At 42.9% G+C, this 20775-nt stretch overlaps 1 protein-coding gene across 1 annotated transcript in view; it reads left to right on the forward strand.

The window, feature by feature from the left end:
* Nucleotides 1-20775, forward strand: part of Cdk6 (cyclin dependent kinase 6) — a 177186-nt gene that overhangs the window by 142388 nt on the left and 14023 nt on the right. The gene's annotated exons all lie outside the window — the stretch shown is intronic.

The following is a 20775-nucleotide window of genomic DNA, read 5'->3' on the forward strand; positions in this document are numbered from 1 at the left end:
ACCTGCCTGTACTAGTCATAGTAATGACCTGTAGGAATGTGGTTGGGTGACGATATTTTTTCAAAACAACGTCTGGATGAGGCTTAAAAGCGAATAATTTCATTATGACTTATTAGTCCTTATTATGAGAATAACCCTGTAATTGGACTTCAGAAATTCCCCCCCCCAAAAAACCCTCAGGCAGGAGTGTACCATCAGATTTAAGGTCTAATTAAATATGACTAAAGTCATTTCTAGCCCGCCAGCAACTGAAAAAGCAACGTTCTCTCTAAAGACCTTTTTAAAACACAGAGAAGACTAGGTCCAAATGGAAAGCTAAAGATGAACTAGAAAGGGAGAGAGTGAGATGAGACACAGTGGGTCGTCAGACCGCAGGCTCCGGAAGGCTGGGAGCAAAGGGTAAGCACTGAGACTCACAGTTCGGGAATTCAGAATATACAAGCACATGAAGTTTGACCTTTGGGAGAAATTTTCCTTGTGCTGGTATTATTTCTGGCATCTTCTCATAAATTTCTCTCTTTAAAGATAATCTATGCTAGTACAAAAATCTAATTAATATTCAACATGAGCGAAATTTGTTAATAATATCAATACAGTTTATGAAGTATTGAACCGTAAAAGCATTTGTGTTCTCATAATATGAGAATGCTCTTATATCTTATTAGAGTTATTTAGAGGTTACATTGAAGTTTCCCTCAGACCTTACTCATTGTTAAGGTGTTGACATAATTTCATGCTCATTGCTGAAGAGTCCCAGCCAAGTGAAGGTGTGAGAGTATAAACCTTAGAATAGGAAGATGGACCCAGTCTAACCATGAAATGGATAGATAGACAATAGACGGGAGGGGGTGAGGATAGGGAGGAAGGGAGAGAAGGAAGGAGGGAGGAAGGAGCTTTCTCAGAGCAGAGGCAGAGGAGAACATTGGAGTGCTTACAGGATAAATTGAGCTGGATGCCCAGATGTGTAGAGGACACATCAGGAACTAGAGAGAGGCTGCTACGCATCAAGAACGAGCCCTGGTTTATAGCCAGCAAGAAATCAGTCAGTTTTGTAACCACATTCATTTGACTTTAGCCAACAATTGGACCAAGATAGGAAGTACATTTATTCCTACGACGTGTGGAATGAGCCATTTCTGCGTGGGTGGAAGCCTGCATCCCAGCCACTTGGCTCAGTTGGTTCTTTGTTTAGCTCTGACATCAAGTTAGCAGCAGGACACAAAGAAATAAACAGTGAACATTTGAGACCATGCAACACAGAGTGACTGTCACTTGATGTCTGCTGAGAATTGTTTGCATTGGAAGGAACTCTAGATCTGCGGCCAGGAAAACTCCAAGGGGAGCCTGTGCTCTGCACCCAGCTGAAAGCGTAGATGAAGAAACTGGGCATTTGGGAGAGGTAGGAATATATATATATATATATATATATATATATATATATATATATATATATATATATGCATGTGTATATCATCTTGTAGGGAATACTTTAGAGATGGGCAACATCGACAAAGGAGCCTTGCCGAACACTTAAGAGTGGGGTAAGTGTTCGGTACTACTTGTTTGTTTAAAGTTGGTGTTGTATATAGTGTATACAGTAACCCAATTGGTGAGAGAAAGATTGTTTTGTTGATGCTATTCCGTTTGTGTTTTATCTCTGTTGCTTCATGTTTGTTGAGCTCTAAAGACTACTTTCTTACACAAATCTTCATCTCAACATGAAGATACAGTATGAATTATTTCTGCAGCATATAAACGTGCTAATGTACACTGTAATTCCAAAGGTAACTAAACACAGAAGCTGACATGGTGATACCAGACTGCCAGGGTTTAGATCTCAGCCCCTTTACTAGCGTTGTAGGCATGGACCAGCTACTTAACTTTCCTGTATCCACTTCCCCTTTCAGTGAAAATTGATATTGTTCCCTTGTTTATTATGGGAATTCAGTCTAAAAAATACCCTAGCTAGCGCATAGCTTTGAGAAGAGGACTGTTTATGATTATAGTTGTTGTTCCTTCCTGAAACACGCAAATACTCCAGCAGCTGGGACCCTCTGGCTCCTTAGACTCATGAAGTCACCAAATTGGGCATGGTCTAAACATTCTGTATGAAAGAACCAGACCAGGACATCAGCCGCCAGTCACCCTTCCCCCGCCCTCAACTGCCCCTCTACCCTTACTTTCCACTTCAAATTAGTGAAACTTTATACCTAATATTGACATTTGGGACAACAGCGGACACTTTAAAAGCTCAGAGACTCATGAGAACACAATACTTTAAAAGCCTGCATCCTAGCCAAGCAATTTTACCCAGGCAATGGTGGTGCATGCCTTCGATGCAAGCACCCTGGAGGCAGTCTGGTCTACAGAGTGAGTTCTAGCATAGCCAGGACTATGCTAAAACATAACAGAAAGATCCTGTATCCAACAATCGAAAAAAGAAAAGAAAAAAAAACCTATATCCCACCACCAAACTTGAAAACCTGAAAGAAATGGATTGATTTCTAGATACATATGACATACTGAAATAGATCAAGATGAAATGGATAATAAGTTAGGCTGATTACATTCAATGAGATAGAAGCAATAATTAAAATTCTTCCAATGGAAACAATGCCCAGAGAGCCAGACGGGTTCAGTACAGAATTCTCGCAAACCTTCAGAGAACCAACATGATTCTTCCTCAAACTATTTCACAGAATATAAAAGAAGAAAATTTTCCAAATTCTTTTTTACCCTAACCCCAAACCAGACCAAAAACAAGAAAAGAATCCATAGGCCAAGATTTCCAGTAAACATAAATTAAAATTTTCAATAGAATACTTGTAAACTGAATTCAGGAACACACTAAAAACCAGTTTAGTCACTTTTAATTTTACATTTTCATAAAGCATTTAATAAATGATGTAAAAATTAAATAAGCACTAATTCAGTGTTGGCCTTAGCATTATTTCTCTAATGTTCACACTTACATAGTCAATCAACTTGCCTCGTAAGGACACGAAACTAAACTGGGATCTTCTCAATGAGTGTGATTTTCAGTTCCTTGAAAAACTGAGGGGATGCTTATGCCAGGCACTAAGGAAGTTAGTCGAGAAGTGAAATCTAAAGACTTAGACTCCATGAGCAAGTGCAGCAAAACGAACAGGCCAGAACGATTGAGACTTTTAAACTAAGGGTATAAGAAAAATAAGAATTTCCAGAGCTACACTAGAATAATAGAGACTTTGGAGTTGTTTAACTGACTGATTAGCAAGGACTTCCTGAGGCATGCCACAGAAATAGTGTGTTCTTAAGAAAGCAAGGTCCCGGCTGCAATGTGATTTAGAAGCCGGAGCTCACAGGCACATTCATCGTAGGACTGTCAGGGTTGCAGCCCTATGAGTCCTTCCCATTTAGAAAGGAAGCCACACTTAGAGGCACACACAACTTCAGTGAGCGAAGCCGAAACTGGAAGCCTAGTACGGAGTCTCCATTAGGTAAATAAGCTGAAAAGACTTGGGAGGTCATCCAACGTACTCATAAATTCCAGCTATTACCAAAGACAAAAGAGAAGTGAGAGGCGTGAGGAACAACAGGAAGGAGTGTTCCCCAGCAACACCCTCCCACGGGTCTGTTGACTGTGGGTGGAGCAGCAGGGCTGCCCAGATGGCAGAGCCAGCCTGGAGAGGAACTTCCTTGCCCTTAGACCTTTTTAGGAAATCCTCTTTGTGATGGTGGCTTCTCCATGAGACTGTGGGGATCCCTCCCAGCACCCCAGAAGCTCACTTCTCAACAGCAAGATAGAAACTACATATTGGATGAAGCTCAGGTCATACTTTATTTTGCAAGCATTTACCTATCTTCCTTTTGCCTATAAAATGCTGGTAACTTGATACCCTAAAAACAAGATAAGTCTCGTCATTTTTCCTGTATGGGTATGCTGGGGTATGACATGATGGTTTTGACTATCTTTAAAAAACAGGAAAGGGCAAATTCATGATGTTGTTGAGCCTGGGAACAATAAATGTGGTTTAGAAAATGGACAAGAGGCCTGAAAACACTGCAGAATCCAAACCGAGGAAACCGGAAAACTCCTTCCCAAAGAGATCCATTTTAGATTCACAGTTGAGCTGGTCGCATTGCCTTTTGCTATCTGAGTACTTGGGTGTCAGGGGCAGACTGCTAGTTTCCATGCCAGGACTCATAAAATGAGATTTGTCATTCCTTGCAGACAGGTGGTCCGGCGCTACACACAGACATCCGACCGGCTGCTGGCCTGGGCATAGCAGCATGCCACTGCAGCACCAGGTCTCCATCACTGACAGCCTGGGCTGGGGACAGCTTTGGCTGGTCGGTGATGATCCACACAGTGTCAGTTCTGTGCTAGGCGATGGAGACAGTGAGTTGGCTGCTCCAGTGATGAGTCCGTATTCCCTGCTCCTCCATCAGTTAATGCCCTCCATTTATCACATGAATCAAGAGCAGATTTCTCAAGCCCTATGAGACCAGGTTAGGCAATAAGGTTAATTATTCAGTGGTTAAAGGAAATACTATGATGGGGGAAAATGCCTATTTCTGGAAGCCCAGGAGAAGAGGTCTCAGTGTCAGTTTTTTCCCATGAAGAAAATTCACAACCGTTCTGTTACAGCCTTTTTTAAATGAGGAAAGAATCATAATCTAAATCTTCTGTGTGTGCCAATAATATTCCCTTCTTAGCTGTAAATGTCCCCTGGTTCCAATCTTACATACACTGGAGAACTTCTATTCTTGAAGATAAAATGCAGCCGTATTGTCACAACAAAGAACACCAATCCTCCGCGCTGTTGCCTCTCTTCTATTTGTGAGGTTGTAAATCTGCCATTTGAGAGAAATCTGAGGAGGTTAGATCAAGACTGGTGAGTGCTGAATAAAAATGGCTTTTGATTTTATGTTGAGTGCCACATCCAGGCACTGCTCTGATGTCGCTGATAGGAAGAATTGAATCCACTTCCCTGCTTGTTTGGTTTTGTGTTGGCCTTTGTTGTTGCTTTACAGCCTGTGTGAGTCTGACCCTCTGGGACTAGTTCTTATCTTTCATCATCTTTCCTAAAGCTGATATGACAGTCAACAGGGAAGCCAGTATTCCACTTGGATGAACTCTGCAGTGAGCACAATGCTTTCCTTTTTATCCCTGATTCTGAAGTGGTTTTTTGTTTCCTTGGTTTGGTTTTGGTTTGGGTTTTTGTGTGTTTGTTTTCTATATTTAAAAGCAAATAATGAGAAGACTCAAGAGTAAAAACCTCACTTATATTTGTGATGTTTATACAATATAAAGCATTCATTATCAAGCATTGTACAACTCACGCTGTACTCCTAAGATGGAAAAGAGGATACCTCATCAGCACGCTGCCTGTGGTCTCTGGCCTTGTAAGTTAAATGTCATCTCTCAGAGATGCCATTGTGGATTACTGTTTGTTTCTCAGTAGAGTTTCCTTCATTACTTTTTTTTTGGGGGGGGTTGGTTTTTTCAAGACAGGGTTTCTCTGTGGTTTTGGAGCCTGTCCTGGAACTAGCTCTTGTAGACCAGGCTGATCTCGAACTCACAGAGATCCGCCTGCCTCTGCCTCCCAAGTGCTGGGCTTGATAGCTGACTTTCTTTAATCCTACGCTGTAAGCCTAACAGGGCAGATACCATGTCAGTTTTCCTGTTCTGGGTGCCCTAAACCAACACCATGAAGAGCACAGCCTAACCTCCAGGGGACCAAATGAGCAAATGAATAAACTCCTGAGTACTGTGTAGCCTGCTTGCTCCAGTTCTCTCATTATCATTTCTTCATTTCTTAGAATACACTAAAATGAGAATGACCTGGTCTTAGTACAAAGCTTGTTGATGGTATTTGACTCGTTGATTTCTCTTTGAGAATGTTTTTATGAACTCTATTATGGTTTGAATGCAATCTAGTATATTTGAGCATTTGTTTTCCACCTGCTTGTTCTGTTTGGAGAGGTCGTGGGTCTGTGTTCTGATGAGCAGAAGTGACTCACTGAGTAGCCCTTGAAGGCTATATCCACCTCAGGTTCCTGCCAAGTACTTTGCTGGTCCAGTAACATATGAAGTAACACGTGCAGGTTCCACTGCCCCAGGCGTTAGCTGTTCCTGTCAGCCTTCCTCACCGTGGAAAACTACATTCCCTGAAACCATGAGCCAAGATAAATCCCTCTTGCCCCAAGTTAACCTCTCTGTCCCTGATTGTGGCCTTTGTGACTAGAAAAGCAGCTGAGGCAGTCTCGTGTCCTCTAACAGTCACATGGTATTCTCTGGAGGATACAGGACGGTGGTGAGAGACAGCTCTGCAGCCTCCAGTGTCGTCCTTACCACTTCTTAGCTAGGTGATGACTCATAATTAACCATCCTTCAACCTCAGTTTCAAACATAGCTCCCATTCAGTGGTGTTTGGGGTTAAAGAAAACAGTACTCGTCCACCTGGCATTCTCTTCTACATTGTGTGTATTCAGTAGCAATGATTACTCTTGTCTGTGTTGTTACCCATCTAGAACAGAATAACCCTATCATTCATTGGTAACATCAGACATGGGAAGAATCCAGTCAAAAAGTCTTGGGCTCTGCAGTGTTGAGATTCTAGACAGCACCCTAGTCTTAGGAATGGGACTTAAACTTGGGCCGCTGCACACTGAACAGCGTGGCTAGATGACTCAATAATGAAGTCATGCCTAGTCATGCTGGGACTCTTTCTTCTCTGCCCCTCTACCCCACCACAGTGTCTGCAAAGGTCAAAGTCAAGCCTAGAATCCGGCAGGCACTGAGTATATTGGGCTTCAGGCAGGACTGTCTGGGGCAGAGGCCCACTGACTGCTGGCAGCATGTGAGGGCTTCTCCCTTTGTTCATGCGGTGTTTCACAGAATCTGGAGTATAATCCCCAAGGTCCCTGCAAACTCTTGTTCTGAGCCACAGGAAGAAGTGCCTCTCACCAGCTCATGGGGAAACTCCAAACAGTCAGTAGGAAAAACTCAGAAAATGGTGAAAATGACTATGTCTCACCATTTCCTCTGCAGCCTTCTGTGAGGAGAGCGGGCAAGCGTTCAGCTAGGAGACTAAAAGAGCACAGAATGTACTAGAACTGCTTCATTTTTTCATGTCTAGATCTGTGTGACTGGCTGACTGGTTTCAGTTAGGAAAAGGGTAGTGGTTGTGTTTATACCATCACTAGCTACAACTGCCTTTCAAACTGGCTTATAAGACAGTTCCACCCTCTCCCATCTCAGATGGAACTCCGTGCAGAGACCCCTTTTATTCTAATGTTTCTGAACCAGAAAGCTAGATTTCAAAAAAATAATGACTTTATGAATTGGGTGTGGTGACACATGCCTGTAATCTTAGCATTCAAAGGATAGAAGCACGAAGTAATAGAGTCAGAAATCCAGTGTCATCCGCAGCTAGATAGCAAGTTTGAGGTCAGTCTGGGCTACATAACACCTAGCCTCAGTAACAACTTTTTAAAATATTCTTGTAAATACATATATTATAGACATTGGTACTCTTTGGTTTTGTTGTTGCTGTTGTTTTTTGAAACAGGATTTCTCTGTGTGATAGGCCCTGGCTGTCCTAGAACTTGCTCTGTAGACCAGGCTGACCTCAAAATCACTGAGATTCACCTGCCTCTGCCTCCCAAGTACTGGGATTAAGGTGTGCGCCACCACTGCTCACCTACATTGTTAAGATTTGTCTTTAAGTATGTGTGTAAACGTGGGTACACTTGAACACTGATGACTTCAGAGGCCAGAGGCAGCAGATCCCCTTGAAGCTAGAGTTACAAGCTTTTCTGAACCGATCCCTCTGCAATGTGCTCTTAAGGACCTAGACATCACTCCAACCCAAAAATTGGCTTAATTGTATGCATTGTATATCCTCATTTGACAATGATGACATAATTATTGCAGAACATTTTTTAAAGTATGGGCAAAGAAAACAGCATAAGCCTAGAGTGTCTTATTTGTACCAGAAAGTAAAGACATGATTTTGAAAATGTCACAAGATTGAGTGTGAATGTGTATCTAGACTAATCTGAGGTATTTTGCATATCAAGGTATGTAAGATTATAACCCACCAAATAAGGTCAAGTTTATACTTGCTTTTACAACACGTAAAGAATACATTAATAATAAGTAAAGACATGGAAGATAAGTGAAGGTTCTTTGTTGGTAGAAGGATGAACAATAGAGAAGAGATGATGAGTTGACATACTGTGATTATGAGTGGATGCTAAAACTACTCAGTGAAATGGGGTGCAGATCACAGTTTCAAACTCTATGAGTTGTCTTTTTTAACAAGAAAAATATAAACATAAACCATTGACCAAGAAATAGCGGTCGGTTGTGGTTTAATGGGTATTTAACTGTTTCTCATGCATTGTAACATTTTAGCTCATGAAATGGTTGTACTTTGTTTTCCTCTTATAAAAGGAAGTCATGGTCTAATTTGTACTTAAGTATTCATTATTATTTACATACAGATAAAATGTGTCAAAATGAAATTTTCTAGAACTCTTTAAGCAAAACTCTGAGAAACAGGGTTTAACCGCTACCTTCTCACGATTCCCTCAGGACTAATTCTCAGTTAGCAAGTCAAGAATATGGGAATAGTGACCGTGTGTGAGTGTGCATTTGCACACGCCGTACCACGTGGAGGCCAGAGGAAAGGATGTCAGTGAGCCTGGAGGTCACTGATTTTAAAGACTTGCTGGCCAGTGAGCTCCAGGAATATTCCTGCCGATACCTTCCCAGCACTAGAACTTTGTGGTGCTCAACACGGCGCTCTACTTTTTACGATAGTGCTGGGGATCTGAACTTGGCTCTTTTGGCTTGGGCAAGCAAGCACTTTACCAACTGAGCCATCTCCCTGTCTCCAGACTTGCTGAGCCTGAAACCCACGGCCATCTTTTCCCTGTATTCTCCTCCAACGACGTATTAAATGTGTACTGTCACATTTTCACGGTTTGTACTTAGTTTTGTTTCACATACCTGTCAGAACAATAACACAGGGGGCCATGGTGATGAGTTCCTGTGTTCTCAGCAACAGTCAGGAGGCTGGAGGGAGGGGATCGCTTGAGTCCTGGGGAATCTGGCAAACCCTCATCTTATGCAGGGGAGGGGGAGAAATAATGAAGTGAGGGAGGTGGGGGGACTCGGTTTTTATTTATGTCTGTTGGTTAGATTGCGGCAGGACCCAGATACGGAGATTAGTAGCCGTTTCCCAAAGCCTCCCCTCTCCATTTCTGTAAGAGTTCCAGTGTCATACAACCTGAATTCAGGTTTCATATCTGTGTCTGTTAAAAAGTCCTGTCCGCTGCCCTAGGCCTTCAGTCTACAATAAAACCCCAAGCTTCCGAGAGAACCTTCCTTGTGGCCGCAATGCCGGCCTAAAACTCATATCCTCACACTGACGAGGTAAGCGGGGCAAGGTGTGGGATATACACATATTCTTTGGACGGTGGAGCTGTGTGCCCTTTCAGTGCCAGCTAGTGCCCTTGGCAACCCTGACCCGCGGAGTCGAGCCCCAGCAGTTGTAGCAGGAGGTGCGCATTTTCCTGATCCATTTGTGTTACCAGATGTTGAGGAGGAGGAGGCTGTCTGGAGAGGAGCAGTTGGTAAGACCACACCACGCTGTGGGCTTGTTCCGGTTTCCCTTCGGTCTTGAGCTGGCTTGAATGTTCTCGTGTGATGACAGTTGGGCTGCTGGTCGAGGGCCGTTAGTCAACTCCAGCAACAGTACTAATCTGTGGTTGGAAATGACTGTTAGAGTGAGTGCCAGGCTATTCAGTTGTGGTTTTTCTTCCAGCTTTCCAATCCTGCCAGGCTCCCAGTGGTGGGAGTAGTGTATGTGGTAAAGGAAACCGTTGATAAAAGAAAGAAACCAGTAACTGTCACTGCCCATACAAGCAAAACAACGGGGGGAAGAACTAAGAGAAAAGTGGAAGACCAAGGAAACCGAAGAGTGGGCCTAAGCCCAGACACTTTGATGTGATCGTGAGGCGTGAGGCTAACACGGTGGTGGTGCCTAGGACAGCCACTCCAGTTTCCAGTGGGAACAGGAAGTCTTTAGGCACCAACCCCTGCAGCCCACTATGCTTTGAGCAAGCAAATGCCTGGCCTTTGAGACTATTCTCAGTTTCCTGACACTGCCCTCAGACCAGTAAAACACAGAAGTAGTGGCGGTCCAGTCATCAAGTTACTTGGAAGCAGAGTTTACCCCATCATCCTTCATGCTGAGTCTTCTAGAAAAAGTATTCAATAATATTGCTGCCTTGAGCAGTTACGAAGAAACACACATTATGAGGGTTGGGATTTCATTTAGCATCGCTCCAGAGTGTGTACCAGAAGTATGAAGAGTGTAAGGACAGTAAGGGAGAAGTCCTCTCAGTGATGTGTGTTCAGACAGGGCAGGAGAGCTGAGGCCTAGAGTAACCCCGAGGTTGCTTTGCACAGGGCTCCCTGAGCTGAGGCCTAGAGTAACCCCGAGGATGCTTTGCACAGGGCTCCCTGAGCTCCATCTGCTCCAAGCAGGAGAGCTGCCTTCTCAGCAGGACTTCTACCACACTTCAGTGTTTGTAAGACGCTGTTATTTTCACGTTCCATCATTTCTACAATCGGGGCTTGAACTGCCATCAGTCAGTGGCGTCTTGACTTTAGTGAAATACTCTGTTGGAAACACAAGTGCACCATCTCCTGCATCCCATTGGCCCAGGGGCTGGTTAACTCAAAATCAAATACTAGCAAGGAAAACACATTGAATTTGTGGACAACTTTATTACTCTTTAATGTGTAAGTAAGGTTACTTTGAGGCAGTCACACAACCCTTGAATCGATTAAAAAACTTGAAGTTCAGAGTTCATGGTGCTTGCCGATGAACAGGCGTGAGCAGAGCAGATGAGAGGTTCCTGTCCGGCCTGGGTCGTGTGCTGCTGCTAGATTGTTCCCTGTGGAACAAGCACAGGGAAGCCGGCGCACATCTGCTCTGAAGCATCCTTCTCTCTAGACATTGGGAGAACTCCCAAATTAGTAAGCAAAGGTTCCAGAAGGTTCTCCTTGTTCGGTTGTGAGGCCTGGCCATCAGTGTGGCACTGCCACTCACCAACAGCACCCACTGTCACCCTGTAGCTGCCTTCCTGAGTGACGTCTTGACTGCTTTCAGGTGCCAAGTTCACCTTTACAATAAATCGTCTACATAGAAAGTAGTATTGATGTCCTTGAAGTTTGTTTTTGCTGAATTTTGGTAAATTAATAAAGAAGAGCTTCTAATTGCAATTGACACATGCAGAAAATTTAAATTTCTTTTGAAACTTTCAACACTAAAGTGCATATTAGCTGACGTACGATGTATACAGTGTTTGTTGTCATATTAGAAACATTTTTATAACCTATTAAACATCTTTTTAGGGGGTTCTAATTAGCTGAGAAAAATGAACACAATACAAGCTTCTAAATCTTTATAAATTTCTCTTCAGGCAAGATTGACATCATAACACATGCCTATAATTCCAGCACTTAGGAAGTAGAGGCGGGAGGATCAGTCACCCTTAGCTACCTAGCAAGTTTGAGGCTAGTCTGGGATACCTGAGTCCTGTTTTAAAAAGGAGAACATATCCAGTGCTTTATTTTCTAATAATACATAATCAACCTGTATGTATACCATTGGGTAATACTCTTGACTGTTTATTACTTACGGTTTTACAGTCTGATATATTATTTTTTTTAATAGAACGTCTTAAAATGTCAGTTCCTGTCTTTTAATTAGGAGTCATATTTACCCAGCAGGGTGTTGTGAGAGAGTTAATTTATTATACTATTATTATTATTATATGTGTAAAGCAAGTACTTGGTAGCTGACACTTTGTGGTAGTGGTGTTCTTTACTTTTAAGGTTACAACACTTTTGGTTTTTCGAGGCAGTGTTTTTTTGTGTAGCCCTGGCTGTTCTGGAACTTGCTCTGAAAACCAGGCTGGCCTTGAACTCATAAAGATCCACCTGCTTCTGTCTCTGAGTGCTGAGATTGGCCTATGTATCATTTCTTCCCCTTTCCCCTCTTGCCCCCTCCCATACCCTCCAGTTGATAATCTTTTTCTTTTAATGTTATAGGCATATTTTATGTGTGTATGCATATATATGCTTGTATATATATGCATGTATATTATAAACACAACCTGCAGAGTCCATTTTATTTGTGTCTTTGTGTATATGGTTCCAAGGCTGGCCTCTCTATCTGCATTGAACATCCAGTAAGGGGGTTCTAATTCTCTTCCGCTCATCAACCATTAGTTACTGTTCTTTGTGAAAATTTCCTCTTCCCACATTAATATGACTGTTGATATTTCCCTTGCTGCAGTCTGGTTGTTACGCATCCACTTCTAGCAAGACTGTTCCAGTACAGGTTTCCTGATAGTCTGGCTCTTAAAATATTTCCATCCCTTTTCCTCCAGGTTCCCTGTGCAGGAGCTGTGGTGTAACTGTATCCATTGGTGCTGGGTTCCCCATTATCTGTTGTTGTCTGCATTGTGTCCAGCCGCAGTTTTCTGTGAGGGTCTCCATCTGCTGTAAAGAGAGGCTTCTTTGATGAGGGGTGGTAGCCACGCTTATCTGAGGATACGAGGATAAGGTTTAGAAAGCAGTAAGGAGTCATGCTGGTCTAGCAAAGTGGAAGCCGTAGATTCTTTTTGAAGGTTCGTGACCTCTCTAGCTCTTTGGCTTCTCTGTCTCCACCCTCTCAGACTGCCACACTCAGCCTGTAGAAGCCCTGAACGCCTCTCGTCATGCTTACGTAGCAAACATTTGAACTGCTGAGCCGTCTCCCCGACACACAACATGTAACTCATGGTTTTCATTCCATTTCTCTAAGCCTGCTTATCTGGTCTCAGTCATTGTTGGGAGCTGAGAAAGACTCACAGAAATTCTACCACTGCTAAACAGACATGAGGAAAATTTTTCACATATGCCAACAGAAAAATGTATTAATACTTTCAGAAATGATTCTATTTCTATTATAACTGTATTGCCAGTATCCAAAACAGCATTAAACACTCAGTAAATATTCTCTGAAGAGATGAAAAAAGTCAGACCTTCAGTTAGTCATTTAATCTCCCAGGCCTTCAGTATATCCATTAGTATAAGGTGATCACTCTCAAGGAGAGGTGAAGTGCAGGGAGACATGACACTGCGTTACACAGAATAGGAAAACATGCTGGTTCTTATGTGTGTCATTTTCCAGACTGTAGCAGCTTTAAAGCTCTCTCTAATGCTCTTTGCAAACACGGCAGTAGGGCACCATGGGTAAAGTAAACCTAGAGAGATTTGGTCCAGAGAAAGAAACAAACAACAGTATGGAATATTTCTTGCAAAATTCATCATAATGAAACGAGAAAAATGGGGGAAAGGAGCAAATGGTGGAAGAGTAACCAAGAAGAGAAACTTGGAAATGAGTGAGAATTCATTATATTTTCTACCTGCTTGGAAGGGTTGCTTTCAACAGGCAGGCTCATTCTGCCCTCGGCAGACTAATGCTCTGTTGGTGTGGTTTAATAATTTTATATTACTCTGGTCTGGGCCACAGCACAGCCAGAAGCGGAGACACCCAGCTTTCCCTCCGTTGTTTTAATCAGTTACAGAGCCTGGGCTTCTGTCTCGTGCCTTAGCCTGCTCTCTATTACGTATGACTTGACGTGTCTGTCTTGTCCTAAGTCTGAGCAGTGCACACAGTCTTGTCCTGCTCTGGAGACAGCACATCTACCTGGAAAAGCTGGTCTGCCAGGACTACCAGTTCCATATAATTGAAAAGCTAGAGTCAGTCCCCGGTGGTCGGAGTGGGCAGCGATAAAGCATGCACCAAAAATAACACCTTAGCGGCTAAATTCTATTTAGTAGGTGATTTCCCACGGATTAGCCAATGCAGTGAGTCATCTCTCCCAGCACTAATTCGAACATTAGTTCTGTCTTACTACCTCGGTGCTTTTGGGTGCATGTTTTTTAACCTTTAGAGCCCTCCTGGGATGTTCAGAGTCTCCTCGCAGTGAATAGAAAACAGACTGCTTCGTCCTTTAAAGGACCCATTCCCTTTTTCTTTTTTTTTTCTACTTCTCAAACTGCAAACAGTCTGGGATTCAGGAGGTCAGCACTGTGGACCCCGAGAGAACAGCAGCCAAGTTTCTTGAGTGTTGATGATTATGCTGTTTTAGTCCAGCATAAAATACAAAGGAAAGACAAGTGTCAGTGCATGTGTGGAGGAGACCGGATGGAGTTAATGCAAGTTCACACAAGTGTAACAATTATTTGAATATGAGAAATGCTTTCTACTTTCCTAAATAAGGTTGAATGTTACAAGGATATGAAATATTTGTAAATCCACTTACAGATTTTTTTTTTAAAGCTCATTCTCAGTTCCAGTAGCATTTGCTGAAGAGCATATTTTCATTTGGTGAAAACAGCCAAGTATTGTTGGAGGTAGATAAAAGGAAAGTTCTGCTACCAACCACAGAATGGTGTGTTACCCAGTTATAACCATAAAACCAGTATTGTTCCAAATGAAGAAGAATCAGGCATTAATGGAATAGACTAGAAAGCCCAAAATCTCAGCCTAAGAGAAGGTATACTTTATCATCTATCACAAATCTTAAAGGGTAAAGTGTTTTGTTCATCAAACAAGGCAAAGGAACCAGTCAACTTCTTAGAAGATAATGAAAAATCTAATTCAGGTCTCACTAATCCTTGCAAAACAAATGACAGCCAGCTTCAAGAATCAAGTAGTAAAATGAGACCAAGAGAGGATAAAGAAACACAGGAAATATTTCAGAGCCTAAAATGGAAGTGCGCTTTTGAAATATTAGAAAGTCAAAAGCCAGAATGTTGGTGAGTTTCACTACATAGCAATCGAGGGCTGGAGAGATGCCCCAGTGGGTACAAGCGATTGCCATGCAGTCATGAGGATGGGAATTCGAATCCCTGAATCTAGGAACAAATCTGACATCCTGCAGATACCTGTAGTGGACACTCTCAGGCATCTAGTGTCCTCCTCTGGCTTCCTGCACAGAGAACTCATGCACATAAACTCTCTCACACAGACAGAATATTACTTTATTTAAATTTAGTAAAGTCCTTGCTATGTAAGCATGAGGAACCATTTGGACCCCCAGGACTCAAACACACGATACATACACACACACACACAGAGAGAGAGAGAGAGAGAGAGAGAGAGAGAGAGAGAGAGAGAGAGAGAGAGAGAGAGAGGAGAGAGAGAGAAACAAAAAAAAAAGCCCACCAAAACTGAATATGGCAGCACATACTGTCCACAGGGCATAGGAGGTGGGCATAGAAGGGTTCCTCAGCCTTCTGGGTGGCTTCATGGGCACGAGACCCTGTCTCAGAAAACAATACAGAAAGCCACTAAGTGTAACAGGGCGAAATTGTCACCAGAGAGACTTCATCCAGCAACTGCTAGAAACAGATGCAGAAACTCACAGCTAAACACTGGGCCAAGCTCAGGGAATCGTGTTAAAGAAGAGAAAGGATTGTAGGAGCCAGAGGGTTCAAGGACATCACAAAAAAAAAAAAATAAAAAAATAAAAAAATAAAAAAAAAAACAACAACAAAACCCACAGAATCAACTAACCTGGGCTCTTAGGGGCTCCCAGAGACTGGACCAAAACGAGGGAGCCTGCCCTAGGCCCTTCGCACATTTGAGACAGTTGTGTAGCTTGGTGTTTTTTTTTTTTTTTTTTTTTGGTTTTTCGAGACAGGGTTTCTCTGTGGTTTTGGATCCTGTCCTGGAACTAGCTCTTGTAGACCAGGCTGGTCTCGAACTCACAGAGATCCACCTGCCTCTGCCTCCCAAGTGCTGGGATTAAAGGCGTGCGCCACCACCGCCCGGCATAGCTTGGTGTTCTTGTGGGATTCCTCTAACAGTGGGAGCAGGGGCTGTCTCTGACGCTTGCTGCTTTTGGAAGCCTATTCCTCATATTGGGTTGCTTTGCCCGGCCTTAACACTGCAACTTGGTAAGCCATGCTTTGTTGCTATCCATAGAAGGACTGCCTTTTTCAGAACAGAAATTTAGAGGAGAGAATTGGGGAGGGGTATAAGGGAAATGGGGAAGGAGCTGGGAGGAGAGGATGGAGGGAAGACTGGTCAGGATGTAAAATAAATAAATTTTGAAAATAATTTTATTTTAATAATGTAGCGCTAACTGGATTTATTAATGCAGTTCCATTCTTGACACAAAAGAGTGAAAGGAACTCAGCTCGTTTTCCCATTCACATGCTCTTTCTTTCAAAGGCAGTTTAAGACAACTACATACTGCGTTATAAATACCTCGGGCCAGTTTGTTCACATTGACACCTCCGTTTCCTAAACTGAAAACCTCACTGGCCAGAGTGATGTGGGGAGGAGAGGCTGACTTTGTTCACCAGCACATCCGAAGGCTAACAACTTCCTCTGGTGAGTCATCACAGCTGTCAAACACCAGAGTCCCTTTGACCCCTGCCGAAACACAACATGAAGTACAGCCTAGGAGTCTGAATCATGTAGCTGTGTTTGGTTCGTATCTGGGTCTGCATCCGTCTGTGTGTTCATCCATGAACAACTACATTCTTCAGTTATTACTGAAGGGAGAAAAACAAAACATTCAAATGGGCCTGTTCCGTCTAGATAGTCTGTAAAATTTCTGAGGAATTCTGTGGGCTTTGTTTCCTGTACTGAATTGTTGAGTTATCACACAGTGTTGGGCCCCCATCCGACATGAGCTAGACAGAGGGAATACTGTGTTCACATAGAACACCAGCTGTCTTCACACTTGTAAGGGAGAAGGAAAGTACTGCTCCTTGGTACACAACACGAACTCTAACAGAGTAGCAGGAAGTGTGTGCCTAGAGAACGTCTTAGAGTGTGTCCTTGATCCCTGTCTTCCTGGAGGCTGTGTGCACTCACGCTCTGCTTCGGCAGGCGTCTCTCTAGTTCACTCAGGCTGCAGTGCCTTGGGAAAGACCTTCGAAGGATCCACCCATCATTAAGAATACGAATCTGGTGAACAGATCTTTTGGACACTGGACTGGAGAGACGGTAAGGCTGCTCTTCCAGAGGACCTGGGTTCAATTCCCAGCACCCGCATGGCAGCTCACAACTGTCTGTACCTCCAGTTTCAGGGAATCTGACACCCTCACACAGACATATATGTAGGCAAAACACCAACTGATATAAAATAAAGAAAACTAGTTCTTTGTTCAGCACGGTGTGATGCGACAGGACACGGGTTATGTTTCACTGGTCAGACAGTACTAATTCTGCAGTTCTCAAAGCCGAATAGACAATGTCTCTGACTCTGAAGGTCAGAGTTCATGTTCTATACTAAGCAGATTCTAAGTTTAAGAGGAAAAATGAGAAAGTCAGTCTTGTGTAGCATATTTACAGGCAATGATTGAATCGTTCACTGCAACTTTAGGGCATTTGTGGTACTGACTGATGCTTATGGTTCTTTTCTGAGCAGAACTTTTTAAAATTAATTTATTAGGCATAATTGTAGGTATGTAACTGTGCCTGTGGAGATTAGGAGACATGTCTCTCCTTCCACTATGTGGGTCTCAGGGTTCAAACTCAGGGCATCAGGCTTACTGACCACTAAACCATCCCTCTTGTCTCTGTGTGTGTGTGTGTGTGTGTGTGTGTGTGTGTTTGATTTTTCAAGACAGGATTTCTCTATATCCCTAGCTGTCCTGGAACTCACTTTGTAGACCAGGCTGGCCTCTAACTCACAGCTATCCACCTGCCTCTCTGTGCCTTCCTAGTGCTGGGTTTAAAGGTGTGTGCTACCACTGCCCAACAATATATATTTAAAATAATTATAAACTACTCCAGCTAACAGATTCTTTCATTTCAGAAATCTCTAGAGATTTATGAATTTTTAAGGCTTCTGATCTAAAAAAAAATGGCATTTGCTGATAGCTGCTGCCATGTGAATTGCAGTTTTTGTAAAAGCAGGACTGTACAGTAGTATAGTAGTGATCTCACACACAGCAGAATTCCTAAGACATGCTGTTGCAGAAACAAACAAACGCCATGTCAAAGAATGAGTCCTCTGGGTTCAGATATTCCATGGCATGCATATGAAGGTCAGAGGACAACTTTTGGGAATTGGCTCTCTCCTTTCACTGTGTGGGACCCAGGGACTGAACTTGGTTTTTCAAGCTTGGCAGCAAGCCACTAAGTTATCTCTCCAGACCAAGAGGTGGTTTCAGAAGCCATATTTCCATTCCTGTCATGTGACTGTCATCAGTGTGGGGATATACTTGTTTATTGCTTTGAAGTCAGTCAGAGGGAAAAAGGTCCCTCATGTATCTCATTATAGTCAGTGGTATAAGCTACTAGTTAAGCTCAGTTCTCTGCTGCCACATGCAGAAAATGGTAAGTTTAGAATCATTCCCAATGACTTTTCTCTTAATGACTACTTAGTCTTTCTATTCATGTTTATGGATCGTTGGGGTGGGGTCTGTTTCATCAAAAAGCTCAAGTGATTTAATGATCCTTTGTTTAATTTTGACTCTCAATTTTGAATTGAAAACAATGGGATGTCCCTCTTCCTTAAGCTGTGTACTGGCCCTGCCTCGCTCTCGCCCCGCCCAGCAGCTCCACACTACTCATACTCTAGTCAGTGTGAGCCTTTTGCAAAATCATAAGTTATTCACATCTGGTACCAAGAAAAACATCCATCCAGTGATTTATTTTTATGGCAGTTAGCAAACAGTGCTCCTAAATACTGAGATGCTGGCACACGCCTCCCCATGAGTGCACCTCCGTTCCCTAGTAGAGGACTTGCTCTTCTCCACTTGGGTCCTTCCTTTTCAGGAGGGGCCGTCCTCCCTTTCTGGACCGTTGTCCTCCGCCCCTCTCTGTTCTTTCATTCCTTATTTTGCCTTTGCTGTATTTTTCCCCCTTCAGGCTTTTTTCCCTTTGCCTTCCAAGCACCCCATCGCTGCCTGCATGCCTGTGTGAGGTCATGCTAAAAATTCTTAGTTAGGATAATAACTGTGAATGAGCTCCACTTTTTAGGTACTCATGATTTCTAGGCAGATATTATCTAGTGCCTTGTTCAGACTGACTAAAGTATAAATTGACATTAAGTTAAATCCAGTTTTGTTTCTCTGTGCATTTCTATTCGTATATACATATTTGTACAAATACACATGTTCACACTTGAATGTGTGAACTTGTAAAGACCAAGAGAGCCAATTTTGAAATAAGGAACTGAAGTTTATGGAAGAGAAAGGGAAGTCTTCATAAAGGGATGAGTAGCAGCCATTCCTTGGCAAGTTCATTTCTTGAAACAAAACTGCATGTTAGACACTATAGACACAGAGGTTTTATATGAGCTAGCCCTAAGGCAGAGCTTGCAGTGGTGTAAAAACCAGCCAACAAGTAATTAACACAAATGGACAGGCATAGGAGTGGGGAAGGCCGAGTCTGACAGGTATCAGTGTCAGAACAGGCCTTTTTGAAACCAGAGTTATAATTATTTTATTATTTAATTCTAAATTTTCAGATGATAGAGATTCACCACATTCTTAGGTTATTCAGGGATTGTGTGTCAGCAGGTGAGGGCTCTGACTAGGTGGTAAATATGTGTTTGTCACTATTTCCCTACTATGTACTTAAGCTGGTCAGAAGTAGTTTTCCACCCAGAATCTGTAATATCTGCTTAGAATATAATTTCTTAACTGCTTGTTTGAACTGGTTAATGTTACATACCAAGTACTCCACTAGTATAAATTGTATCATTTCAGTGGTGTTGAATGCACTCACGACCATGTTCTGATCACCATGTTGCCCACGTGGCCCACGTCGCCCACGTTGCCGAGGGAAACTTGGTGTCCGTTCACAGTCTGTCTCAGGCAGCTAAAGCCGCTCTAACACGATGCAAGAACTTGATGGTTTATAAACATCACAACTTGTTTCTCACAGTTGGGGAATCTAGGGCGTCCGCGTTGACAACCTTCTCAGCGTGTCTTCACATGGCAGCCTGGAGAGAGTCCCTGAAGAACTTTCCTAAGCCCCTGGCTAACCCCACTCATACTCTAGTTCATGACCATCACTTTGAGACTAGGATTTAAGCATCTGAACTATTCGGGGACATAGATATCGTACATATATAGTCAACTACCCAGTGAACCAGTTCTAGACAACCACAAGTCTAGCTTACGGGTCTGTGGATCCGTATATATCAATATAAACAGACCCATACCATGTGTGTTCTTCTGTGACTAGATGCTTTTATTCAACATAATAGTTTCAGAGGTCACCTGCCTCTTGCTGTAGTAGTTCACTCTCTTTTATGGCTAAATGATCTTCTGTCACATAGCTGCTCATTCTTTTCACCTTCATCGGATGTTCTTGCTGCTTTCGCTTATTAGGAAAGTGTGTTATGACCATTCATGCACAAATCTTTGTACGGACTTGTGTTTTCAGCGCTGTATGCCTAACTTCTTGGTTTTCATAGCACTCACTCTTCAACTTTTTAATAAACCATTTTGTACATTTTAATTATAAAAGATGTAGCTAAAATTAATTTTGCTAGTGGGCAGAGAGCTGGTCCTGCAGGCAAGGCCATGTATGTACTGTACTGCTCTAGCAGAGGATCTGAGTTGATTTCCCAGCACCTGCACCATGGAGGAGCTGACAGCCAACTCTACCTCCAGCGCCACGGGATACCAAAGCTTCTGCTGACCTTCATGGACATCACATACTCACGCGATGCACATTCCTGTGG

Source organism: Chionomys nivalis, chromosome 1 (genome assembly GCF_950005125.1).
Source record: "Chionomys nivalis chromosome 1, mChiNiv1.1, whole genome shotgun sequence".
Taxonomy (NCBI): Eukaryota; Metazoa; Chordata; class Mammalia; order Rodentia; family Cricetidae; genus Chionomys; species Chionomys nivalis.